At 48.1% G+C, this 27,857-nt stretch overlaps 1 protein-coding gene across 2 annotated transcripts in view; it reads right to left on the reverse strand.

Annotated features, from left to right (window-relative positions):
- camkk1a (calcium/calmodulin-dependent protein kinase kinase 1, alpha a) overlaps positions 1-27,857 on the reverse strand; it is a 271,224-nt gene that overhangs the window by 193,583 nt on the left and 49,784 nt on the right. The window contains exon 1 of one of the 2 annotated variants that reach the window (XM_070857383.1): positions 7,430-7,450. The exons of the other annotated variant lie outside the window; for it this stretch is intronic. The gene's annotated coding sequence lies outside the window, so the exon portion shown is untranslated. Of the gene's footprint in view, positions 1-7,429; positions 7,451-27,857 lie in introns of those variants that run through there. 2 annotated transcript variants of the gene reach the window in all.

Below are 27,857 nucleotides of genomic sequence, written 5' to 3' on the forward strand. Positions count from 1 at the left end.
AGCCTCCTGCGGTTGCTGAGGGGAGTGGAAGCGCGCAGAAGTACGCCTACTGTGTACGCTCAACACTTTATTGTGATCGCTGCCCGAAAGAATGATTCTGTTTCAAATCCACGGGGCTAGAAATTGCGTAGCGTCCAGTCTGGGGCGATAACTTTTGTGGGAGAGCTAAAGTATCGTCGAGCGTTAAAGATTCAATTCTGCCGGGAACTTTCGCTTTAGTGTTCCAAGTGGGCTGTGGAGCACTAAATCAAGCACTACCCTTTCCCTTCGAGCGTTAAAGGGAGCAAGAGGGGCAGTATTGGCAGAGCGCTGAGCAATGTTTCATGCAGCACTGCCCGATTCACAGGCTCCTTCCCTCCCTGCAAGGGACGGGCCAATGCTGCGGTGATTGGAGGCGAAGGCTGGGAATGGCCGGAGACAGCTCCGGTGATATGGGCAGAGCGGCCGCGAGCCCTCAGAGAGCGCAGGGCTGATCAACCACGGGCTGGAAAAAGCAAAATACAGCACCCTGGGACATTATTACATTTTGGCCGAGCTGACCATCAGTGCCTTTAATGAACGCTCCCCAAGCAGCCGGCCGAGGTCACAATACCTCCTGCAGCTGCCGCCGTTAACACCCGACGATGCGGCAAGCGGCGGAAGCGAATATCACATCCGGGGCGGTAAAGGGGCTCTGCGCACCGGATGATGTCACAATCTCCAGGGCGCAAGAGATCGAGGCGGTCAGTTTTAGTGCCAGCACTAACCCGCCATGGAAGTTCGCGGGCGTCGGTGATTTTGCTGCGCCCGGTCGGTAAACCCTTGGCGCAAACCAGGTCAGTTTCTTCCCCCATAGTATTTGTCAACATTGAAAGTTTCAAATGAGTGCCGCTTTTTTTGAGGTATTTAAATGAAAAGCGTTTTTTGTCAGCACTGCACACACCTCACTGCAGCAGTCAGTGACACACCAAGATCAGAGCTCGGAGCCAGCCCAGCCATGTTAAAATTGGAGTACCAGGACAGTCCAGCCACATGCTGAGGCCCCGCAATGTGCATTGGCACCGTGCCACCCTGCCAAGCTGCACCGTGTGGGGTCGCCAACTCTACCTCAACCATATTCCGGGAGGTTCTGTCACTTGCCTCCAACCACCGTGTCCCCACGCTCCCGCCATTGGTCGCCCGACACGCCAGTCTTCGCGAGAATTGGACAATAATGGCGGCTACAATACCCACAATCCTCAGAGCTCCAAAAAGCGCTCTGGAGCACACAGGTGCCAGGGCCTCATTGCATGTTGGATGCGGTGCGGTCATGTACTTTGCTGTGAGTGGCCGGAGCAGAACGGGAGCAGCAAATGCCGCCGAGATTCTTCTCCTGGATTCCTCACAGGAGTTTCCGAGGGATTAATCTTTCATTCCGGGAGACTCCCAGGAAATCTGGGAGGGTGTGTGAGAGGAGGAACATTCTGCCCCGCGAAGCAGAGAGCAGGAGCTCAGCACATCCTGGGCCCAAGCTCAGCGAGGGGCGGCGGGCCCCGAGCAATCAACAGTGCGAGAGGCGGCACGTACCTCTGCTCACCCCGCCCAGTCCCATCTACAGACGGTTGTTGGCAACGGAGAATCACACAGGGAGAAGGGGAAGGAGATACTTTTTTTTTTAAAGTTCAAGACCCAGACACACGCATAAACATGCAGTCGTACATAGTACATATACTTGCAGCTGCACAAACACATGTGTGCGCACACACACGCATAAGCACATTCATAATCACACGCATAAACACACACACCTGCAACATAAATGCACATGCATAACACACGCACGTGCACACGCATAAATACACGCCTGTGCAAATCACTAAACACATGCGCAGACATAGGGCCAATGATGTCTCCGCAAGATCCTACAAATCCCCTGGGAGGACAGACGCACCAACATTAGTGTCCTCGACCAGGCCAACATCCCCAGCATTGAAGCACTGACCACACTCGACCAGCTGCGCTGGGCAGGCCACATTGTCCGCATGCCAGACACAAGACTCCCGAAGCAAGCGCTCTACTCGGAACTCCTTCACGGCAAACGAGTCAAAGGCAGGCAGCGGAAACGTTAAAAGGACACCCTCAAAACATCCCCACTGACACCTGGGAGTCCCTGGCCAATGACCGCCCTAAGTGGAGGAAGTGCATCTGGGAGGGCGCTGAGCACCTCGAGTCTCATCGCCGAGAGCAATCACAAATCAAGCGCAGGCAGCGGAAAGAGCGTTTGGCAAACCAGTCCCACCCTCCCCTTCCCTCAACGACTATCTGTCCCACCTGTGACAGGCACTGTGGTTCTCGTATTGGACTGTTCGGCCACCTAAGGACTCATTTTAAGAGTGGAAGTAAGTCTTCCTCGATTCCGAGGGACTGCCTATGATGATGATGATGCATAAACACACGTGCGTTCTCACACATAAAGACATGTACAAACACATATACTCGCCCACGTGTGCAAGAACACACGCATGCAGAAAAAATTCTACCGCCAGCACTCTACGAACGACAGGACGACCACAGGCATTAAGCGACTGTTCAAACCTCTATGTGAGCCAACGAGCCTTTGCTCAGCGCAGTATTCATTATTGATAACCCACCGGAGGGAGTTGGTGCTTCTGAACTGCTGCAGCTCCTGTGATGCACGGGGCCAGAAACCTAACACAAACCAAAGCAAAATAATAAACAGAGCCAACACAGGCAGAGCGAGCGGATGGAGCAGCCTCCTTTACCTGGAACTGGAGTGACAATGGCTGTGGTTACAGCCTCCCAGCCGTGGCATGTTATTCTCCGACTGCTGTGCAAGTGAATACAATCAATCCCACTGCCAGCAGAGATCGCCCAAAGATAGAATCAAATTACCTCCTTAAGAATTTGGGTATTTCTGTTGACTGAATGCATTCAGTTGTAAATTTCCACGAAATGAACACCCTTTCTCAGCCAGCATATTTTATAATGTTTACAGACTTAATTGCAAATTGCTTTCTGCATCCCGTCTTCGGGAGCCTGCACATTCTGCCGGAATACAAGCCATTGAAAAAACAAAGGACTTGTATTTGTGCAGTATTTTTGAACTGTAGTCCCTCTTGTAATGTAGGCAACGCGGAAACCAACTTGCGCACAGCAAGGTCCCACTAACAGTAATGTGATAATGACCAGATAATCTGTTTTTTAGTTGCGGGATGAATCTTAGCCAGGAAGCGGGGAGATCTCCCTTACTTCCCTTGGAAACAGTGCAGTGGGATCTTTTATGCCGACCCGAGAGGGCACACCAGGCCTCTGTTTAACGTCTTCTCGAAAGATGGCACCTCCGACACTGAAGCTCTCCCTCAGTACTGCGCTGAAGTGTCAGCTTAGATTTTGTGCTCAAGTTTCTAGAGTTGAGCTTCTCCTCATATCCCCCGTGGATTTGTTGGCAAATACCTTAAATCTGTGTCCTCCGGTTACCGGCCCTCCTGACAGTGGAAAAAGTTTCTCCCTAATTACTCGATCAAAACCCCTCATAATTTTGAACACCTCTATCAAATCTCCCCCTTAACCTTCACTAAAGAGAACAATCCCAGCTTGTCCAATCTTTCCACATCACTGAAGTCCCTCATCCCTGGTACCATTTTAGTAAATCTCCTCTGCACCCTCTCCAAGGCCTTGACATCCTTCATGAAGTGCGGGGCCCAGAGTCGGACACAGTACGCCAGCTGAGGACTAACTAATTATTGATAATGGTTTATCAGAACTTCTTTACTTTTGTATTCCATGCCTCTTTCTGTGTTGTATAATTCAATGTTTTAAGATCCCAATACAGACCATGAGAAGGATGAGAACTTAAGGAGGCAGAAGTATCACAAAATGGGGGGAATTAAAAAATGACGTGATTGCATGATTTAAAATGAATTCTTCACTGGAATCAAGGCGACTTCATCGAGAAATTTTTCTCTGTGTCTCCTCAATCAAATCAGTGTAAATACCATTGTGCTTTCGGGCAGAAGGGACAAATTGCAACGAGCAGTTTTATGAAGCAATTTATTTTATGACATTACATTGAGCAATGTGCTGCTCTGAAACCCATTGATACAGTTTGTCACAGTGCACCCTCCATCACTCTATAAATAAACATTCAATACATTAAGCTGCTGCATATGACTGCACTGTGCTCTCCATCATTGTTGGCAGGCTCGATTTAACAGAGTGATGTTCACACAGCTACCGTTTGTCAGCTCTTATCTCCCCATTAATAACCGTCCACTCAATTTTGTTGGCCACGACACGGGGATAACTCCCTTGCTCTACGTTGAACACTGCTACGGGATCTTTTACATCCACCTAAGAGGGCAAATTGGGCCTCGGTTTATCTGAAAAACGGCACCTCCGACAGTGCAGCGCTCCCTCAGCACCGCACTGGAGTGTCAGCCTGGAATACGTGCTCAAGTCTCTGGAGTGGGGCTTGAACCCACAACCTTCTGACTCAGAGGCGAGTGTTGCCCACTGAGCCACAGCTGACCCCTCGCTGGGTGTTAACGGGGCGGTCATGCGAATCCAACATCTGTGAAGGGATGTGGGAGCTGAATGTACATCGGGTCACGTGAACTTTATCGTAATAACACTACGTCGTTTTTCCTGTCGGAATGCAGGAAATTCTAGTTTACATTGGAATGTATTGGTGAACGTGGCAACCAACAGCGAGGGTGGTTTCTCTCGCACTTGGTCCTGACGACTCGTCCAGTTCTCAGTCGTGACTCCAGTGACAATCAGCCTCGGTTGGCAGGCTAGACCTAGCGAGAGTAGTTCAGGAGTAATCGTAGAATTGTAGGATCTTACAGCACAGAAGTAGGCCATTTGGCCCATTGCTCTTTGACAGAGATGTCCAATTAGTCCCACTCTCCCCAGCTTTGATCGTATAACCCTGCATATTTTTCCTTTTCAAGTATTTATCCAATTCCCATTTGAAAGTTACGATTGAATCTGCTCCCACCGCCCTTTCAGGCAGCGCGTTCCCGATTACAACAACTCGCGTAATGGTCGAACACTTGGTGAATTCCACAACTCTGAAACTGAAATCTGCCCCATCCTCAATGCTAAACTGACAAATGGGTATTTAGTAATAGCACATTTTACATTGTAGTTTCAAATAAGAAATACTAAGGGAAAGAAGTCACTGGTGGGAGTAGTCTATAGGCCCCCAAACTGTAGCTACACTGTAGGACAGAGTATAAATCAAGAAATAATGGAGGCTTATAAGAAAGCTACGGCAATAATCATGGGCAATTTTAATCTTCATATTGATTGAACAAATCAAATTGGCAAAGGTAGTCTAGAGGAAGAGATCATAGAATGTATTCGGGATGGTTTCTCAGAACAATACGTTGTGGAACCAACCAGGGAGCAGGCTATTTTAGATCTGCTAATGTGTAATGAGGCGGGATTAATTACTGATCTCATAGTAAAGGATCCTCTAGGGAAAAGTAATCATGGCATGCTAGAATTTCAAATTCAGTTTGAGCGTGAGAAACTTGGGTTTCAAACTAGTGTCCTGAACTTAAATGAAGGCAATTACAAAGGTATGAAGACAGAGTTGGCTAAAATGGACTGGAAAAATAGATTAAAGGATAAGACAGTAGATAAGCAGTGGCAGACATTTAAGGAGATCTTTCATAACTTTCAGCAAAGATATATTCCAGTGAGAAAGAAAGACTCTAAGAGAAGGATGAACCATTCATGGCTAACTAAGGTCGTTAAGGATGGCATCAAATTGAAGGCAAAGGCATACATTGCCGGAAGATTAGTGGAAGGCCAGAGGTTGGAAAATGTTTAGAAACCGGCAAAGGACGAATAAAAAAATAATAAATGAGAAGATAGTTTGAGAGTTGTTATATATGTGGACTTGTATTTACTCTGTACAGCCACCAGAGGGCTCATTGCCCAGAGTCCCAAGGGATCCAATAATCCCTTGGGAGCACAGGTATTTAAGAAGGCTTCACAGGTTGAAGAGGCACTCTGGAGACCTGCAATAAAAGACTAAGGTCACACTTTACTTTGAGCTCACAGTGTTCAGTCTGACTCTTTCTCCATACACAACAACTGGCGACGAGATACAGATAGCGAACCCAAAGATGCAGAGAACAGTGGGCATCCTGAAGAAATTTTTGGAGGGAGATGATTAGGAAACTTTTGTGGAGCGACTCGACCAATACTTCGTGGCCAATGAGCTAGATGAGGAAGAGAGCACTGCCAAATGAAGGGCGATCCTCCTCACTGTCTGTGGGGCACAAACGTATGGCCTCATGAAGAATCTGCTCACTCCAGCAAAGCCCACAGAGAAATCGTACGATGATTTGTGCACACTGGTCCGAGAGTATCTGAACCCGAAGGAAAGCGTTCTGATGGCGAGGTACCGGTTCTACACCTACAAAAGATCTGAACGCCAGGAAGTGGCGAGTTATGTCGCCGAGCTAAGACGCCTTGCAGGACATTGCGAATTTGAAGGAGGACATGCTCAGAGACTTTTTCGTACTTGGTATTGGTGTCATGGTACATCATTCATTGAAAGTTGGCATGTAGGTACAGCAGGCGGTGAAGAAGGCAAATGGCATGTTGGCCTTCATAACTAGGGGTTTTGAGTATAGGAGCAGGGAGGTCTTACTGCAGTTATACAGGGCCTTGGTGAGGCCTCACCTGGAATATTGTGTTTAATTTTGGTCTCCTACTCTGAGGAAGGACGTTCTTGCTATTGAGGGAGTGCAGCGAAGGTTCACCAGACTGATTCCCAGGATGGCTGGACTGACATATGAGGAGAGACTGGATTGACTGGGCCTTTAGTCACTGGAGTTTAGAAGGATGAGAGGGGATCTCATAGAAACATAAAATTCTGACGGGACTAGACAGGTTAGTTACAGGAAAAATGTTCCCGATGTTGGGGAAGTCCAGAACCAGGGGAAACAGTCTAAGGATAAGGGGTAAGCCATTTAGGACTGAGATGAGGAGAAACTTCTTCACTCAGAGAGTTGTTAACCTGTGGAATTCCCTACCGCAGAGAGTTGTTGATGCCAGTTCGTTGGATATATTCAAGAGGGAGTGAGATTTGGCTCTCACGGCTAAAGGAATCAAGGGGTATGGCGAGAAAGCAGGAAAGGGGTACTGAGGTGAATGATCAGCCATGATCTTATTGAATGGTGGTGCAGGCTCGAAAGGTTGAATGGCCTACTCCTGCACCTATTTTCGATGTTTCTATGTTTCTAAATCATACTTCGCAAACTTTTGACTGTAGCGACCCCAACCCTGAGTAAGGCCATAGCGATAGCCCAGGCGTTCATAGCCAACAGTGACAATACGAAGCAAATCTCTTCGCACACAAGTGCTGCTACAAGTACTGTGAACAAAGTGAAGTTGTTTTCGAATCGTAACATATAGGGTAGGTCACACATACCTGCAACTGCACGTCCGCAGATGTCTCAGAGTCCACCATCAAGGGTGATGAATGCAAGGCCATTAACACCTTGTTGGCACTGAGGGGGTGATCATCATTTCCATTCATGCCGATTCAAAGAGTACATTTGCAGCGGCTGTGGAACAATGGGACACCTCCAACGAGTATGCAGGTGAGCTGCTAAGCCTGTTAAACCTGCAAACCACCATGTTGCAGAGGAGGATCAAGACGAAACAGAGCCTCAGATAGAGGAGGCAGAGGTACATGGGGTACACACATTCACCACGAATTGTCCCCTGATAATGCTAAATGTTGAACTAAATGGACTCCCGGTGTCAATGGAGCTGGACACAGGCGCAAGCCAGTCCATCATGGACAAAAAGACTTTCAAAAGGTTGTGGTGCATCAAGGCCTCAAGGCCAGTCTTAACTCCAATTCGCACGAAACTAAGAATTTACACAAAAGAACTGATTCCTGTAATCGGCAGTGCTACCATAAAGGTCTCCTACGATGGAATGGTGCACAAGCTACCACTCTGGGTGGTACCAGGCGATGGTCCCACGCTGCTCGGCAGGAGCTGGCTGGGAAAGATACGCTGGAACTGGGATGACATCCGAGCGCTATCGCCCACTGACGACACTTCATGTGCCCAGGTCTTAAACAAATTTCCTTCGCTGTTCGAACCAGGCATCGGGAAATTCCAAGGAGCAAAAGTGCAGATCCACCTAATTCCGGAGGTGCGACCCATCCATCACAAGGCGAGAGCAGTATCGTACATAATGAGAGAAAGGGTAGAGATCGAGCCCAACCGGCTACAAAGAGAGGGCATCATCTCGATTGAGTTCAGCGAGTGGGCCAGTCCTATTGTCCCAGGCCTCAAGGGAGACGGCACCGTCATAATCTGTGGCGATTACAAAGTAACAATCAATCGTTTCTCCCTGCAGGACCAATACCCGCTACCAAAAGCCGATGACCTCTTTGCAACGCTGGCGGGAGGAAAGACATTTACGAAGCTGGATCTGACTTCAGCCTACATGACGCAGGAACTGGAGGAATCATCGAAGACCCTCACCTGCATCAACACGCACAAAGGTCTTTTTGTTTATAACAGATGCTCGTTTGGAATCCAATCAGTGGCGGCGATATTCCAGAGAAACATGGAAAGTTTACTGAAATCGGTCCCGCACACCATGGTCTTCCAGGACGACATTTTCGTCACAGGTCGGAACACAGTCGAGCACCTGCAGAACCTGGAGGAGGTTCTTAATCGACTCAATCGTGTGGGGCTCAGGTTAAAACGCTTGAAGTGCGCTTTCCTGGTGCCTGAAGTGGAGTTCTTGGGAAAGAGGATTACGGCGGACGGCATCAGGCCCACCAACGTGAAGACGGTGGCAATCGAGAACGCACCAAGGCCACAGAACGTGACGGAGTTGCAGTCGTTTCTGGGACTTTTGAACTAATTTGGTAACTTCTTACCTGGTCTCAGCACACTGCTAGAACCACTACATGTCTTACTACGAAAAGGGGGCGAATGGGTTTGGGGCAAAAGCCAAGAAAATGCCTTTATAAAAGCGAGAAAATTGCTATGCTCAAACAAATTTCTTGTGTTGTATGATCCATTTAAGCGTTTGGTACTAGCATGTGATGCGTCATCATATGGTGTCGGGTGTGTATTGCAACAAGCTAATGATTTCGGGAAACTGCAACCGGTTGCTTATGCATCCAGGAGTCTGTCTAAGGCCGAGGGAGCCTACAGCATGATTGAAAAAGAAGTGTTAGCGTGTGTCTATGGGGTAAATAAAATGCATCAATACCTGTTTGGGCTAAAATTTGAATTGGAAACTGACCATAAGTCACTTATATCCCTGTTTTCCGAGAGTAAAAGGATAAATACCAATGCATTGGCCCGCATCCAGAGATGGGCGCTCACATTGTCCGCATACAACTATGCCATCCGCCACAGGCCAGGCACAGAAAACTGCGCCGATGTTCTCAGTAGGCTGCCATTGCCCACCACGGGGATGGAAATAGCGCAGCCTGCAGATCTAGCCATGGTTATGGAAGCATTTGAGAATGAGCAATCACCCGTCACTGCCCGGCAGATCAAAACCTGGACAAGCTGGGACCCCTTATTATCTCTAATCAAAAGCTGTGTGTTTCACAGGAGCTGATCCAGTGTCCCAATGGAAATGCAGGAAGAGATAAAGCCGTTCCAGCGGCGCAAAGATGAAATGTCTATACAGGCAGACTGCCTTCTGTGGAGCAATTGAGTAGTGGTCCCCAAGAAGGGCAGAGACACCTTCATCAATGACCTCCACAGTACCCACCCAGGCATCGTAATGATGAAAGCGATAGCCAGATCCCACGTGTGGTGGCCCGGTATCAATGCGGACTTAGAGTCCTGCATTCGCAGATGTAATACATGCTCGCAGTTAAGCTATGCACCCAGGGAGGCGCCGCTAAGTTTATGGTCTTGGCCCTCCAAACCGTGGTCTAGGGTACACGTCGACTATGCAGGCCCGTTCTTGGGTAAAATGTTCCTTGTGGTTGTGGACGCGTACTCCAAGTGGATTGAATGTGAGATAATGTCGGCTAGCACGTCTGCTGCCACTACTGAAAGCCTGCGGGCCATGTTTGCCACTCATGGCTTACCCGATGTCCTAGTGAGCGACAACAGGCCATGTTTTACCAATGCTGTGTTCAAAGAATTCATGACCCGTAACAGGATCAAACATGTCATATCTGCCCCATTTAAACCAGCGTCCAATGGTCAGGCAGAGAGAGCAGTGCAAACCATCAAGCAAGGTTTGAAGAGGATAACTGAAGGCTCAATGCAGACTCACCTATCCCGAGTCCTGCTTAGCTACCGCATAAGACCTCACTTACTCACTGGGATCCCACCTGCTGAACTGCTCATGAAAAGAGCACTTAAGACAAGACTCTCGTTAGTTCACCCTGACCTACATGAACAGATAGAAAGCAGGTGGCTTCAACAAAGTGCATACCATGATAGTGCAAATGTGTCACACAAGATTGAAGTCAATGATCCTGTATTTGTATTAATTATGGACAAGGTCCCAAGTGGCTTCCCAGCACTGTCGTGGCCAAAGATGGGAGCAGTGTGTTTCAGGTCAAACTTTCAAATGGACTCATTCACCGGAAACACTTGGACCAAATCAAACTCAGATTCACGGACTACCCTGAGCAACCCACCTTGGACCCTACCTTTCTTGATCCCCCAATACACACACCAGTGGCAATCGACACCACGGTTGACCATGAAGCAGAACCCATCATCCACAGGCAGCCCTGCAGGGCCCAACACACCAGGCAGCCCAGCAAGGCCAGCTGCACAGCAGCCCAGCGAAGGCCCAACAAATGATTCAACAACACCAGCCTTCACACTGAGACGATCAACCAGGGCAAGAAGGGCCCCAGATCGACTCACATTGTAAATAGTTACACTATTCACTTTTGGGGGGCGAGTGTTGTTATGTATGCAGACTTGTATTTACTCTGTACAGTCACCAGAGGGCTCATTCCCCAGAGTCCCAAGGGATCCCATAATACCTTGGGAGCACAGGTATTTAAGAAGGCTTCACAGGTTGGAGAAGCACTCTGGAGACCTGCAATAAAAGACTGTGACACTTTACTTTGAGCTCACAGTGTTCAGTCTGACTCTTTCTCCATACACAACAAGAGTAAACGAGCAAAAAATATGAAAACAGACAGTAAGAGTTTCTTCAGGTATATAAAAAGGAAGAGAGTAGCTAAAGTAAATGTTGGTCCCTGAGAGGATGAGACTGGGGTATTAATAATGGAGAACAGGGAAATGGCAGAGACTTTGAACAAATATTTTATATCGGTCTTCACGGTAGAAGACACTAAAAGCTTCCCAATAATGGATAATCAAGGGGCTAAAGGGAGGGGGGAACTTAAAACAATCACTATCACTAGAGAAAAACTACTGGGCAAACTAATGGAACTAAAAGCGGACAAGTCCTCTGGACCTGATGGCTTGCATCCTCGGGTCTTAAAAGAAGTGGCTGCAGAATTAGTGAATGCATTGGTTGTAATCTACCAAAATTCCCTGGATTCTGGAGAGGTTCCAGGAGATTGAAGAAAGGAGGAAGACAAAAAGCAGGAGCCTAACATCGGTCATTGGGAAAATGCTGGAGTCCGTTATTAAGGAAGTAGTAGCAGGACATTTGAAAAAGCATAATATGGTCAAGCAGAGTCAGCACGGTTTTATGAAAGAGAAATCACGTTTGAAAAATTTGCTAGAGTTCTTTGAGGATGTAATGAGCAGGGTGGATAAGGGGGAACCAGTGGATGTGGTGTATTTCGATTTCCAGAAGGCATTCAATAAGGTGCCACATAAGAGGTCATTGCAACAGATAAGAGCTCACGGGGTTGGGGGTAATATATTAGTATGGATAGAGGATTGGCTAACTAACAGAAAACAGAGAGTCGGGATAAATGGGTCATTTTCCAGTTGGCAAACTGTAACTAGTGGGGTGCCACAGGGATCGATGCTGGGGCCTCAACTATTTACAAACTATATTAATGACTTGGATGAAGGGACCGAGTGTAACATATCCAAATTTGCTCAAGATACAAACATAGGTGGGAAAATAACTTGTGAGGAGGACACAAGGAATCTGCAAAGGGATACAGATAGGCTAAGTTGAGGGCAAAAAATTTGCAGATGGAGTATAATATGGGAAAATGTGAGTTTATCCACTATGGTAGGAAAAATAATAAAGCAAATTATTATTTAAATGGAGAGAGATTACAAAATGCTGCAGTACAGAGGGACCTGGGGATCCTTGTACATGAAACACATAATGTTAGTATGCAGGTACAGCAAGTGATCAGGAAGGCAAATGGAATGTTGGTCTTTATTGCAAGGGGAAGAGCTCTTAATTCTTATGTTCTTATGTTTATCCTGGTAGTCACATGATACAAGGAGGTGTTAACTGATCATAGTCATCAATCTCTATCAATCAATCTACAACAAACCCCGAATGATGTGAGGGAAAGCCCCAGTGGGGGAGAGCTGTGGGAAGCAGAAGGTCCACAGGCCCCTGTTCCTCCCGTGCTCGCGTCACTCACCACACGACGGGGCTCACATCACTCAAATACTGCGCCTCACAGTGTTATTCTCTGATAGAAATCCATCTGATTTGCATTTGAATGAATCAATATTAACTGCTGCCACTGTCCACCTCGGGAGCCTGTTCCAAAAACTGACCACTCGCTCACTGAGATATTGGCCTGGATTTTCCAGGGCTGCAAGTTCCAGGTTTACACATGCCCAGCAAATGAACATAAGAACATAAGAATTAGGAACAGGAGTATGCCATCTACCCCCTCGAGCCTGCTCCGCCATTCAACAAGATCATGGCTGATCTGGCCGTGGACTCAGCTCCACTTACCCGCCCGCTCCCCATAACCCTTAATTCCCTTATTGGTTAAAAATCTATCTATCTGTGATTTGAATACATTCAATGAGCTAGACTCAACTGCTTCCCTGGGCAGAGAATTCCACAGATTCACAACCCTCTGGGAGAAGAAATTCCTTCTCAACTTGGTTTTAAATTGGCTCCCCTGTATTTTGAGGCTGTGCCCCCTAGTTCTAGTCTCCCCGACCAGTGGAAACAACCTCCCTGCCTCTATCTTGTCTATCCTTTCATTATTTTAAATGTTTCTATAAGATCACCCCTCATCCTTCTGAATTCCAACGAGGAAAGACCCAGTCTACTCAATCTATCATCATAAGGTAACCACCTCATCTCCGGAATCAGCCTAGTGAATCGTCTCTGTACCCCCTCCAAAGCTAGTATATCATTCCTTAAGTAAGGTGACCAAAACTGCATGCAGTACTCCAGGTGCGGCCTCACCAATACCCTGTACAGTTGCAGCAGGACCTCCCTGCTTTTGTACTCCATCCCTCTCGCAATGAAGGCCAACATTCCATTCGCCTTCCTGATTACCTGTTGCACCTGCAAACTAACTTTTTGGGATTTAACCAAATTTTAATTTGATTTTACGTTTTAAAGTTTAATTTGTTTTAATTGCCGGTGCTTTTAGTGTCCCCTTCCCTTTTATAGGGGGCACTGGAAAAATGTGATTTTAGCGCCCCCAAAAAAAACCCCAAAAAAATGAAAAACCCCAAAAAAAGGAAAAAAGGGCCTTGTAAATGTCTGGTGTGTCACCCAGGTCGGGTGGCACGGTTTAATGTTTTATGTTTTTGCAGGTAGACTCTAAAAGAGTTGCATGCACAAGGATCCCCAGGTCCCTCTGCACCGCAGCATGTTGTAATTTCTCCCCATTCAAATAATATTCCCTTTTACTGTTTTTTTTTCCAAGGTGGATGACCTCACATTTTCCGACATTGTATTCCATCTGCCAAACCTTAGCTCATTCGCTTAACCTATCTAAATCTCTCTGCAGCCTCTCTGTGTCCTCTACACAACCCGCTTTCCCACTAATCTTTGTGTCATCTGCAAATTTTGTTACACTAAACTCTGTCCCCTCTTCCAGGTCATCTATGTATATTGTAAACAGAATGACCATGCAACTCTCATGCCTGGTAAAAGGCAGCGTAAGACCATCTTTTACCAGGGTAAGGGTGAAAATAAATAATAACTTATATTTTAAAAATCATTTTAACATTCAAAAAACTGTTAAAATAAGTCTGTGTTATTCTCGGTCCCTTGAAAAATGTTGAAATTTATTTTTCAAAAAATTAAATTTTGTTTTAAATGTTTAATTAAATTGTATTTTTAATGAATTTTAAACATGCAATTCTTTTTTTAAATTTCAGTGTTGTTAAACTGTATTTTTTATGCGATTCCTATGAAGCTTAGTGGGGATTTCGACTGTGAATGGAATCACCATAAACATAATGGGAATCCTCTTTGTGATTGGTTGGGCTGGCCCACGTGATCCCAGGGGTGCTTGTGAACCGCCTGTAACCCAGGATACGTGGGCCTCTAGCCGGGCCTATGCCTGCAGGCCCAAGAGTGTGAGTCTCCGTGGATCCTCCGAACGCAAATTCAGGCCCATTGTGTTCACCAATTAGATTTGAATTTATTCCCCTTTAAATGCAGCCCCTGTCCTCTGGTTCCAGTGCTTATTGGCCATAGCTAGTGTGTAAAACAATGCTGAAGGGAAAGCTTTGGGGAGGAGGTCAAGGAGGAGGTCAGAGGTCAGGAGAGTTGGTTGGGGAGGAGGTGGGGGAAGGGGTCAGGGAGGTCAGAGGTTAGGATTGGATGACAGAGGTGAATTGTAAGCCACCTAACACAGAGTTCCCCTTACCCTAAAGTTGACAGTAGCGAACCGATTGAAGACCAAGTTACTGCTTCACAGCTGTGCCTTAAACAACATAAACCTGCATTTATATAGTGCCTTTAATGTAGTAAAGCATTCCAACGCGCTCCATAGAAGCGTTAACCAAACACAATTTGACACCGAGCCACATAAGGAGATATTAGGGCAGGTGACCAAAAGCTTGGTCAAAGAGGTCGGTTTTAAGGAGCATCTTAAAGGAGGAGAGAGAGGCAGGGAGATTTAGGGAGGGAGTTCCAGAGTTTAGGGCCCAGGCAGCTGAAGGCATGGCCGCCAATGATGGAGCGATTAAAATCAGGGATGGCCATCCGGAATGCCTGGGAGTTTCCTGGAATCGGGGGTTCCACTCCCGAACACTGCCTCCAGCAGACTGGGAATCAGCAGGTTAAATGTCCCGGCACAGTGGCCTCCACACCACCGCTCGGTGAGGTCACCGCCAAAGGTCACCAGCAAAGGTCACTGCATGGAGGAGGTTGGAGAATCGGGCAGCGAGAGGGCCCGGCATTCATAACGTCTCTGAAATAATGAGGAGGGGTCTGTGAAATAATGGAGGTCTCTGAAATTAGCGGGTTCCCCCGCCCCCCAGTCTCCCCCCTCCCCTCTTTCGACCTCCCCGCTCCCCTCTCTCCCCCCCCTCTCTCTCCCCTCTCCCCCCCCCATCTCCCCTCTCTCCCCCCTCTCTCTCTCCTCACCTCTCCCTCGGCCTCCCCTCTCTTCCCCCCTCCCCCTTGGCCTGCCCTCTCCACCACCCCCCAGCCTTCCCTCTCAACCCCACCCCACCGGCCTCATGGGTGAATGGGACTTGGTGCGAGATAGGAAACGGGCAGCCGAGTTTTGGATCACCTCTAGATTACAGCGGGTAGAACGTGGGAAAATTTTGTGTGTTGGTCCCAGTCACAATTCCGAGCATGTACATTTTGTTTAATTTATAGCTGGCTAGCTGGCTGGCTGGCTGGCTGTATGGGAGGCCTCGAGCCTGGAGCGCTGGGTGGCCACAGTGTCAGGCAGCCTAACGGGAACATTGGCGTGGGAGAAGAGACGCACTAGTTACACCGGGTGAACCCCAGCGGGAGGGAGAGCCTCACAGAGCATCCGTCATCATGTTGAGGTACGGAGCTTGAAAGGGAGAGCAGGCAGGTAGGAGACAGCAGGGTCTCTAGCAGCGGGATCCGTGTTATTCTGACACAGAGCCCTGTTAAGATGCTCAGTACACAGGGGTGACAGTTTCTGCTCCTGCCTTAGCTATGCTTATCACCTGCTTTACTGCCGCAGTTTAATGATTCATTCTGCAAATCTGATTTGGGTCATGTGACTTCCAGAGCACATTAGATTTGAGCTGATCGCAAATAGTTGGATCTCATTAGATGCATCTGACTGCACCTGATCTGTAAACGGGTGTAAACGCTTTTGCTCCTCTGGCTTTGGCCTGGAATTATTTTGTCAAGAAGCGATCCTTTCATTTGGTTCGAAGCCAGCTCTTCAGATGAAAGTCTCCCGTCTATTTTGGTTGAAAAGTTTCCAAGTGAAATAATTTGGGCCAATCTTAATCTCAACGGCAAGCGCCCATAGCAACAGTCTGCAAGTAATTGCCGCTCAAACTCAAAACGGCTCATTTTGAGGCAGCCTGACAGAATATAATTGGTGATTAAAACAACAATGGCATTAGTTGTCAGCTGTGGCTCAGTAGGCAGCACTCTTGCCTCTGGGTCAGAAGGTTGTGGGTTCAAGTCCCACTCCAGAGATTTAAACACATAATCGAGGCTGACACTCCCGGATTAAAGGAGCGCTGCACTGTCGGAGGTGCTGTCTTTCGGATGAGACGTTAAACCGAGACCCTGCCTGCTCTCTCAGGGTGTAAAAGATTCTATGACACTGTTTGAAGAAGAGTAGGGGAGTTATCCCAGGTGTCCTGGCCAATGTTTATCCCTCAACCAACATCAGTAAAGCAGATTATCTGGTCATTATCACATTGCTGTCTGAGTTTAAATTGGCTGCAACTTTCCTTACAATACAAAAGTGACCACAATTCACAAGTAGTTCATTGGCTACAACACAATATGGGACCTCCTGAGGTTGTGAAAAGTTCTATAGACTACAAACAGCTTCCTTTTAGGGCCAAAGGAAACATTGGTAAAACTATTTTAAAATGTACTTCAGCCCTTGCAAAACACAAAAAGAATGTGCACATAGTATTTGAAGTCTGAATTGAGCATATCACACACATGGTTCTGTCTTATTCTGAGGCAGTCCCTCGGGAGCCTGTACTCAGTCCCCAGGCCCTCAGCAAGGTGTCAGCATTGCGAGTCCTCAACTTCGGCTTTTATCCTTTCCCATCACCATTTAAAAAATATTCCGAAGAGTCGGTTCAGATATTGGTCTGAACAACAACTACTTGCATTTATATAGCATCTTTAAACATAGTAAGCCGTCCCGAGGGGCTTCACAGGAGGGTAATCAGACAAACACTGAGACCGCACCACATAAGGAGATATTGGAGCTGATTCTCAGCAAGGCCTCCGTCCGCCCAAAGTGCCGCCGATGGCCGGCGAGTTTCCGGACGGCACTTTGGGCGGAATATTCACGGCCGAGGTCCCTCGAAGGTCGGCGGGCGACAAATGGACGACGTACGCCGCCAATCTGGGTGGCAGCGGACGGGAGCTCTCATTCTCGGCGGCAGAGGCGCTTGTCGCCCAAGTGCCGCCGAGGATGGAGTCGGACCCACGGAGGGTCGAGGACCTGGAAAAATAAAAAAACTCTCGGAAGTCCTCTAGGGGACCCCGTGCCGGTAAGTGGCTGTGGAAATATTTTTTTTTTAAATGTTCACTTACCTTTTTTTCAGGTTCTTCATTCTCACCGTCGGGGACAGACCAGCCTCCAGCCAGCGGCCCACCCCCGTTCTGCCGCCGTGTCCCGCCAACTCCCGCCTGCAGAAATCCGCTGACGCCAGCGGGCGGTTCCCGGCGGCTCTCCCCTCCCCCTCCTGCTGGAGACCACCCCCCGAAAGTGAGTCATGAAGAGCAATGTCGGCGACAGCGGGCAGTGAGGTGATGAATTTCGGCTCCATTAGGACAAGCGACCAAAAGCTTGGTCAAAGTGGTAGGTTTTAATATAAGAACGTAAGAAATAGGAGCAGGAGTAGGCCCTTTGGCCCCTCGAGAGCGTCTTAAAGTTGGAGAGAGAGGCAGAGAGGTTTAGGGAGGGAATTCCAGAGCTTAGGGCCAAAGCAACAGAAGGCACGGCCGCTGATGGTGGGGCGAAGGAAATTGGGGGATGTGCAAGAGGCCATGCTCTCGGCGATGAGACCCGAGGTGCTCAGCGCCCTCCCGGATGCATTTCCTGCACTTAGGGCGGTCTTTGGCCAGGGACTCCCAGATGTCAGTGGGGATGTTGCACTTTATCAGGGAGGCTTTGAGGGCCCTTGTAGCATTTCAGTACAAGCTCGCTAACCAACATGCTGTGCCGCGTTATTGTGTCAGACCATTAGGGAGTGGCTGATTTGCACAGTACGTCGTTACATTAACCGATTTCAAGGGGCCAATTTTCCACACGGCCGATTTTTGCCGCAGTTGTCGAGGCACGTCCGATTTTTTAGTGGCTGACTGCGCCAAAAAAAAAGTTGCAAGTTTTGCCGGCATAACCTTTTATTTTAGAGTGGCGCAGATTGTCCTAAAGCTCTGTGGGTGGAGCTTAAGGTCTGCACCGAAAAACAGGTTGCCAGGGTAACGAGGGGGACGCACTGAAGGGCTGAGGCTGGAAAGTGAAACACAAGATTTGTTAAATGGCAGTGATGGGAAAGGATAAAACCTGAAGTTGAGGGACTTGCAGTGCTGACACTTTGCTGTGGGGCTGGAGACTGAGTACAGGCTCCCGAGGGACTGCTATCCCGGGCCGAATGTCCCCCCGCCCTCCTCCCCCCCCCCACCCAACCGGTGCCGTGTCTTCAGCTCCGCTAAAATAATAGCGCCTTCTCTGCGCTGATTTCCTTTAAGTGCAGGTAAGGTTTCTCAGAACTGTGCACTGCACCATTTTGGAAATAATCCTACTTGGCCAAACTCGCTTAAATGGCCAGAAATGGCGCTGCCGGCCCCCCTGGTGACGTCAATAAATCAGGAACTAAAAAAATAGTTTAGGGTGGCGCAAGTAGTTTAGGGTGGCGCAGAATCTTTGGCGAAACTTGCAGATTTTAGTCTGCTCGAAAAAAAACAGCGTCGGCTAAAAGACCGGTGCAGAATAGTGGGGAAAGTTCAGCCCAAGCTTATGTGCACCTGAGCCGCAAACCTTCGTTCACACCGAGCTGTGATCAGGGCCGCGCTTGTTTTGCACAACAGAGAAGGCTGAGGGGCACAGACTCCACATTCCCAGTCCCAACTCAGTGGGTCAGAGCGACACGTGCACAGATCGCCATTAATCACAATCGCTCCTCCACTGCCTATGGTCACATTGCTCTTACGTGCCAGACTTCTCAATACAGCCCCATTCAGGCACACACCACGACACACACGCCCAACTACACACACACACACTCACACACACACTCACCCCAACACACGCACAGACACTCACCCCAACACGCACACAGACACTCACCCCAACACACACACACACTCACCCCAACACACACACACACTCACCCCAACACACACACACACTCATCCCAACACACACACACACACACTCACCCCAACATACACACACACACACTCACCCCAACACACACACACACACACTCACCCCAACACACACACACTCACCCCAACACACACACACACACTCACCCCAACACACACACACACATTCACCCCAACACACACACACACACTCACCCCAACACACACATACACACACACACTCATCCCAACACACACACACACACTCACTCACCCCAACACACACACACACACTCACCCCAACACACACACACACACTCACCCCAACACACACACACACACACACACACTCACCCCAACACACACTCACCCCAACACACACACACACACACACACACACACTCACCCCAACACACACATACACACACACACTCATCCCAACTCACACATACACACACACACTCATCCCAACACACACACACACCCCAACACACACACGCACTCTCACACACACACACACTCTCACACACACACACAGGTAGACATTGTGTGGCACAGACACATGTTTAATCAATACTCTGGTGACAGCAGCCTCGGGCAATTCCTCACAGCTCCCTATAGATGGGGAATGTCATTAAACCTCAACCTGTTAACGACAGCCATGGAAACAAGAGCCACGTGGAAAGGCTGGAAATGAGGTGGAGCAATGGGGACCAGAGACGGAGATGGAAAACCGTAACATTACCATACCCAATTTATTTTCGCCTGAGGGTGGATGCGGTTACACGTGGTGGGGGAGGAGGGGTTAGTGACACTCTGGTTGGGGGGGGGCACTGGCCCAAGGCGGCTCCTTTAACCAGAGGCTTGGATGGGGGACAGCCCCTTTAACCAGAGCCCAGGCAGTCCCTTTAACAAGAGCCCGCGCGGCCCCTTTAACCAGAGCCTGAGCGGCCCCTTTAACCAGAGCCGGGCAGCCCCTTTAACCAGAGCCCGAGCGGCCCCTTTAACCAGAGCCCGAGCGGCCCCTTTAACCAGAGCCCGAGCGGCCCCTTTAACCAGAGCCGGGCGGCCCCTTTAACCAGAGCCCGAGCGGCTCAGTCTGAGCTTCCTCATGCACCACAGCTGAGTAATCACTGGAGCGAGTGTATCACTGCTAACATCGAACTAAAATAAATGGCACGTCAGCTTCCTGTTACGTTACCGTGACAACCAGACATTAAAATATTAAATAATGGCTCTGAGCCTTATTCTGTTTCCACTGCTACCTCTCAAAATGTAACGCAATAAAATCCGTCTCCCGCAGTATTAAATAACAGCTTTAACAGGATTGACGTTTCCCACACAATTAGAACGTCTTTAGTGAAGGTCCAACACTGAGTGACGAAGGATCGAGGCTGTAGCTCCTGTTTCTTTCAGATATTACGGGAGTAGGATATTAAAAAGAGACATATTTACATTATTTATGTGAATCCCACCCAGTTTGTGCACCATCACGCCCATGAAATTTTAGTATTTTTTCTTTTTCATTCTCGGGATGTGGGTGTCGCTGACAAGGCCATCATTTATTTCCCATCCCTGATTGCCCTTGAGAAGGTGGTGGTGAGCCGCTTTCTTGAACCGCTGCAGTCCGTGTGGTGAAGGTGCTCCCACAGTGCTGTTCGGGAGGGAGTTCCAGGATTTGGACCCAGAGACAATGAAGGAACGGCGATATATTTCTGTAATGTATGCACTTGTGAGTATGCTCACAGGTTTGTAGAGACAGTCATGTGATGTTCACAAGACTCAATAAAACCCCAGTCAGTTGGGTCTAGGTCATCCACGTGAAGCAGGTGGTTGTGAGCCTGGTGGATGAACCGGTAATGTGCAGAGTGATTGTTAAACCTTTGCTAATAAACCAACTAGTTCTTAATAGCAATGTGTTGCTTTGAATTCTTAATCAAAGAACCCATGAAGCAAATATATTACAATTTCCCAGTCAGGATGGTGTGTGACTTGGAGGGGAACGTGGAGGTGGTGGTGTTCCCATGGACCTGCTGCCCTTGTCCTTCTAGGGGGTAGAAGTCGTAGGTTTGGTAGGAGTTGCTGCAGTGCATCTTGTAGATGGTACACACTGCAGCCACGGTGCACCGGTGGTGGAGGGAGAGAGCGTTTAAGGTGGGGGAGGGAGAGAGTGTTTAAGGTGGGGGAGGGAGAGAGTGTTTAAGGTGGGGGAGGGAGAGAGTGTTTCAGGTGGGGGAGGGAGGGAATGTTTAAGGTGGAGGAGGGAGAGAGTGTTTAAGATGGGGGAGGGAGAGAGTGTTTAAGGTGGGGGAGGGAGAGAGTGTAAAAGGTGGGGGAGGGAGAGAGTGTTTAAGGTGGGGGAGGGAGGGAGTGTTTAAGGTGGGGGAGGGAGGGAGTGTTTAAGGTGGGGGAGGGAGGGAGTGTTTAAGGTGGAGGAGGGAGAGAGTGTTGAAGGCGGTGGATGGGGTGCCAATCAAGCTTTGTCCTGGATGGTGTTGAGCTTCTTGAGTGTTGTTGGAGCTGTGTTCATCCAGGCAAGTGGAGAGTATTCCATCACACTCCTGACTTGTGCTGTGTAGATGCTCGAAAGGCTTTGGGGAGTCCAGCCCGCTTCCTTGATGGCCAGTGCTTCTGGCGAGGCTGGCACCAGGCGGCAAAACGCGGTCTTCGAGGGTTCAAATAACGCCGGGGTCTGAATGACGTCAACAGACCCTCGAAAGGAGGCCCTCAGCTGCCTGGTGCGAGGGCCTCATTGGTTGGCCATAATGTGCCTGTTAAAATGGTGTGGGACGCAAAGCCAGCATTGATCGGGTGAGCAGATCAATGCAAACACTTTAACCCCTCACACGGTCTGGTCTCATCAGGCATAAAATCGGGACTTATATTTCAGGGCTCGGCGAAGTGTGGCTGGGTGCCAGAGGACTGGAACGTGGCCAATGTAATATTCATTTTAAAAAGTGATGCAGAGCTAATCGGGGTAATTACAGGCCAGTTAGCTTAATATCTGTGATAGGGAAATTTTTAGTTTATAATTATGAATGAAATTATCACATAGCCAGATAAAGAGAAAATAGTTGGAAAAAGCACGCCGGGATTTCAAAAGGGAGCATTACACTTAACTAACGTCATTATAGATTCTGAGGACAGGTCGCATCAACCTGGTTTGTAGTCCCTTGAGTTGAGAAGGCTGATGGGGGGGGATCTAATGCAGGTGTTCAAAATGATAAATGGGGTAGATCGCGAGAAACCATTTCCTCGGGTGGGAGAGCCCAGAACAAGGGGGCTACAATGTTCAAATTTAGAGCCAGGCTGTTCAGGGGTGATGTCAGGAAGCACTTCTTCACACAAAGGGTAGTGGGAATCTGGAACACTCTTCCCCCAAAAGGTTGTGGATTCTGTGGGGGTCAATTGAAATTTACAAGAGCGATAGATTTTTATTAGGTGAGGATATCGAGAGATATGGAGCAAGGGTGGGTAAATGGAGTTGCGATACAGATCAGCCAGAATCTAATTGAATGGTGGAGCAGACTCGAGGGGCTGAATGGCCTATGGCCCATAGAATTCTTTAAGGGGGTAACATACCTGGTAGATGGGGCAATGCAGTGGATATAGTGTACACAGACTACAGGAAAACCTTTGACAAGGTACCAGGGATTACAGGAGAAGTGAAAGGATATGGAATTAAGGAGAAGGTAGCAGACTGGATTAAACATTGGTTAGAGGGGAGAGTAAGACAGTTTCTCAGAGTGGTGGCAAGTGGGTAGTGGTGCCCCAAAGGGACATCAGCAATGACAACAAAAACTTGCATTTATATAGCACCTTTAATATAATAAAACGTCCCAAGACCTTTCACAGGAGCATTATAAGCCAAAAAAAACTGACACCGAGCCACATAAAGAGAAATTAGGGCAGATGACCAAAAGCTTGGTCAAAGAGGTAGGTTTTAAGCAGCATTTTATAGGAGGAGAGAGGCGGAGAGGTTTAGCCAAGGAAGTCCAGAGCTTAGGGCCTAGGCAACAGAAGGCACGTTCTATTCACTATCAATGATTTGGATATACAGCTGGAGGGACTGGTGTTGGAATTTGCAGATGGTAATAAAATAGGAGATATCGTTAATTCTTTTAAAGAACAACGGAAACTGCAAAGGGATATTGATAAGATGGTGGCATGTGCCATAAAGTGTCAGAAAGAATTCAATGTCAGGCAGTGTGAGGTGATGCACTTTGGCAAAAAACAATAACGGCAGTAATGATATTGCGGATGGAGGTAGGTCCGGGGCTGTGGGGGAGCAGAGGGATTGTGGGACTGGTTCTCAGGGCGCTAAAAACAGAACCTCAGGTTGATCAGGCTGTAAAAAACCTCAAATGCTGGATTTTATCATGTGGTGTAGATTATAAAACCAAGAGGTAATAATGAAACCTTCATAAGACCTCAGTTGGAGCACTGTGTGCAGTATTGGGCTCCACACTATAGGAGGGCTAGTGAGGCAATGGAGAGGGTACAGCACCACTCACTGGGATTCTGCCTGGTCTGTACAAAGAAAGACTTGGAAAATTGTGTCTTTTCATTAGAACAACACAGATTGCAGGGTGATGTGATAGAAGTATTTAAAAGAATGGACGGGGTAGATAGGAGCAGGTTGTTTCGAATGGTTGAGGGGTCAAGGATGAGAGGCCATTGATACAATATTAACTGTGTCTTTGTTACCTCTAGACTTGACTATTCCAAGGCACTCCTGGGCTGGCCCCCCAGCGTAAACTAGAGGTGATCCAAAACTCAGCTACCCGTGTCCTAACTCGCACCAAGTCCCGCTCACCCATCACCCCTGTGCTCGCTGACCTACATTGGCTTCTGGTTAAGTAACGCTCGATTTCAAAATTCTCATCCTTATTTTCAAATCCCTCCATGGCCTCGCCCCTCCCTATCTCGCTAATCTCCTCCAGCCCCACAACCCCCCGAGATATCTGCACTCCTCTAATTATGCCCTCTTGAGCATCCCTGATTATAATCGCTCAACCATTGGTGGCCGTGCCTTCTGGTGCCTGGGCCCCAAGCTCTGGAACTCCCTCCCTGAACCTCTCTGTCTCTCTACCTCTCTTTCCTCCTTCAAGTTGCTCCTTAAAACCTACCTCTTTGACCCAGCTTTTGGTCACCTATGCTAATTTCTACTTATGCGGCTCGGTGTCAAATTTGTTGTCTTATAACACGGCTGTGAAGCACCTTGGGATGTTTCACTACATTAAAGGCACTATATAAATACAATTTGTTGTTGTTGTGAGCGATTTAGAACCGAGGACAGGAGAAACTTCGAACACAGAGTTGTGAAGCTGTGGGATTCACTGCCGGGGTTAGTGATTGAGGTTAGAAACTATGTGAACATTGGCGATTAGTTTGGATAGGTGCATGAAGGAGCAGGGCATGCAGAGATATGGGGACAGAGCAGGTAAATATGAGTAGAACGATTTGCTCGGGTGGAGGGTAAACACCCACACGGACTGGGTGAGCCGAATGGCCTGTATCCATGTTGTAACTTCAATGTCTTTCTCTGTAATGCAATTTTGGAGAGGGCCCCGAACTAAGCAGCCACTGTTCTCACCCAATGCAGGTGAGAGCCTCATTAGTGTTCAGGACCCCAGTGCAATCTCGGTCACTCACTGAGGCAGTGTGCACCCTGGGAAGTGGGACTGAGTTTGGAACGACCAAACTAGCGGTCCTTAAAGGGACTAACTCCTCCCCTGCGGAGTAGCTGCCATATTTCCCAGCTTTTTTCCCTCTCTCTCCCCCTTCCCCGGATCGATGAGCTGCCTGTCACCATCCGTTGAGTAGGTTGGGCCTATACACATTGGAGTTTATCAGAATGAGAGGTGATCTTATTGAAACATATAAGATACTGAGGGGGCTCGACAGGGTAGCTGCAGAGAGAATATTTCCACTTGTGGGGAAACTAAAACTAGGGGGCATAGTCTCAGAATAAGGGGTCGCCCATTTAAAATTGAGATGTGGAGGATTTTCTTCTCTCAGAGGGTTGTAAATCTTTGGAATTCTCTACCCCAGAGAGCTGTGGAGGCTGGGTCATTGAATATATTTAAGGTGGAGATTGACAGATTTTTAAGCAATAAGGGAGTGAAGGGTTATGGGGACGGGCAGAGAAGTTCAGCCATGATCTTATTGAATGGGGGAGCAGGCTCGAGGGGCCAAATGGCCCACTCCTGCTCCTATTTCTTACGTTGAACGCTGCCAGCTTGCCGGTTCTATCATATAGCGGCTCGACCGGGGAAACGGACTGGGCCTCCTTCCCAACCAGTCTCCGCTAATTGTACCGCAGGTACCAAAAGCGACCCTAAGGTCAATTCAAGGTTGCAGAGGCCTGCAGTGTTGTATTCATCCATTAAAGTTGATGCAGATGATCAGCTGTGGCTCAGTGGGCAGCACTCTCGCCTCCAAGTCTGAAGGTTGTGGGTTCAAATCGCACTCCAGGGACTTGAGCACATAAATCTAGACTGACACCCCCAGTGCAGTGCTGAGGGAGAGCTGCACTGTCGGAGGTGTCGAACGATAAACCGAGGACTCCATCTGCTCTCTCAGGTGGATGCAAAACATCCCAAGGCACTATTTCAAATGAGGGGCGTTTGTCCAGGTCAGCCAACACCTAAAGTATGTATCTCATTGCTGTTTGTGGGACCTTGCTGTGTACAAAATGGCTGCCCCATTGTCTAAATTACAATAGAGACAATACTTCAAAAGTGATTCATTGGCTGTAATGCACTTTGGGATGTCCTGAGGTTGTGAAAGACGCTATATAAATGCAAGCTGTTTCCTTTCCTTATGGTTGGTCCAGTATTAGAGATTCTAGTAAGATTAATATTTAATATTATTTATCCCTCAACCAACACTTAAAAACAGATTATCTGGTAATTTATGTCATTGCTGTTTGTGGGAGCTTGCTGTAACAAATTGGCTGCTGTGCTTCCTACATTACAACAATGACCACACTTCAAAAGTACTGCTTTGGCTGTGAAGTGCTTTGGGACGTCCTGAGGGTGTGACCGGTGCTATAGAAATGCAAGTTCTTGCCTCCCTTTGCGGCTTTTGCGATCTGAACACATCCCCGGGAGAAGTTCATCCACTTGGGAGAGATTTGCCCAACTCCTGCCCAACGAATGTCCTTCAAACTCTTACACCCGGTAAAAGCAGGCGCATAGCTTACTTTTACCAGTGTAAGAGTTTTAAAACATAGAAAAATGAAATTTAATCAATAACTTTTATATTAAAAACCATGTCCATTAAGGTAAGTTTATTTTCAACCCCATTAAAACACACACAAAAAAAATTTCAAAAAAATATTTTTTTTTTCTAAAACATTTAATTACATTCAATTTCAATTAATTTTAAATATGTGAGGTATTTATTGTGTTGTGTTTCTGTGTTTTAGGGGGGTATTCTCATTGATAGTAATGGGAGCTCACACAAACAGAGTTCCTATTATTATCAATGAGAATACGAGATGTTCATTGGTGGTCCGGGCCCATGTGATCCCAGGATACGAACACGTACCTGGAAGACATGTTCCCGTACGCTGGACCGTTAAACTAGGCCTCCGACCTCAATCCTACCTTCCTTCGGTAAAAAAATTCCAGTCGGAGGCGTTTGCCTGAAGGAGGTCTCTGACCACAATTCTCCACACCGCCACCTCCCCCCTCCCCCCACCCCGTTATAATTCAGGCGATAACCCGCTCATTTCTAATTGGTTATTGATCCCATGAATCTATCACCGCAAGGAGATTGAAAGCTCTGTGATCCACACACATCCAGACACAGTGAATCATCGGCTGGAGAGGGACGGGGCGATCATGCCTGTTTCCGAGCATCAGTGTCTCGAGTATTGGCCTTTTCTGAGGCTCCTCATGTCAATAAAAGAATCCCTTTTGCTTTCAGCCCAATGCATCTGCTGTCTGGCTGATGGAGCGAGACTCCACAACACAGGAATAATTAGACAGCACTCGTTGCTTAAAAATATATAGCGAATTAACTTGGCAAACACAGCTCGGGCTAAGTACAAGTCATTTCCTGTGGTTATTTTTAAGCGTGCCGTGCGTCTTTAAACTTACTGACCAATTTATTTGTTATTTAGCATGTGCAGGCTCAGGATATAATTCCAGTCATCTCATAGCACCGTCACCGACAACTGGGAAAGTGAGTCGGCCGACACATATTGTAGTTAGTGGGCATGACACCATGCTGTGGGACGTTGGTTGCAGGTGTCCACTAGGTCATTGCCTGGGAGCATCATCGGAGCAGGCCGGGGAGCGGAAGGAGCAGCTTGGTGGTGTACCATTCCAGGGCCCAGCACATGCTGGAGCAGGAGAGCAACGGCAGCGAAGAGGGCGACTGGATTGAACGTTACCAAGGTCCAGGTCAGTGATTGGAGCGTGAGCAGGTACAGCAGGAGCGGCAAGGTCGGGGCGAAG

Source organism: Pristiophorus japonicus, chromosome 16 (assembly GCF_044704955.1).
Source record: "Pristiophorus japonicus isolate sPriJap1 chromosome 16, sPriJap1.hap1, whole genome shotgun sequence".
Classification (NCBI taxonomy): domain Eukaryota; kingdom Metazoa; phylum Chordata; class Chondrichthyes; family Pristiophoridae; genus Pristiophorus; species Pristiophorus japonicus.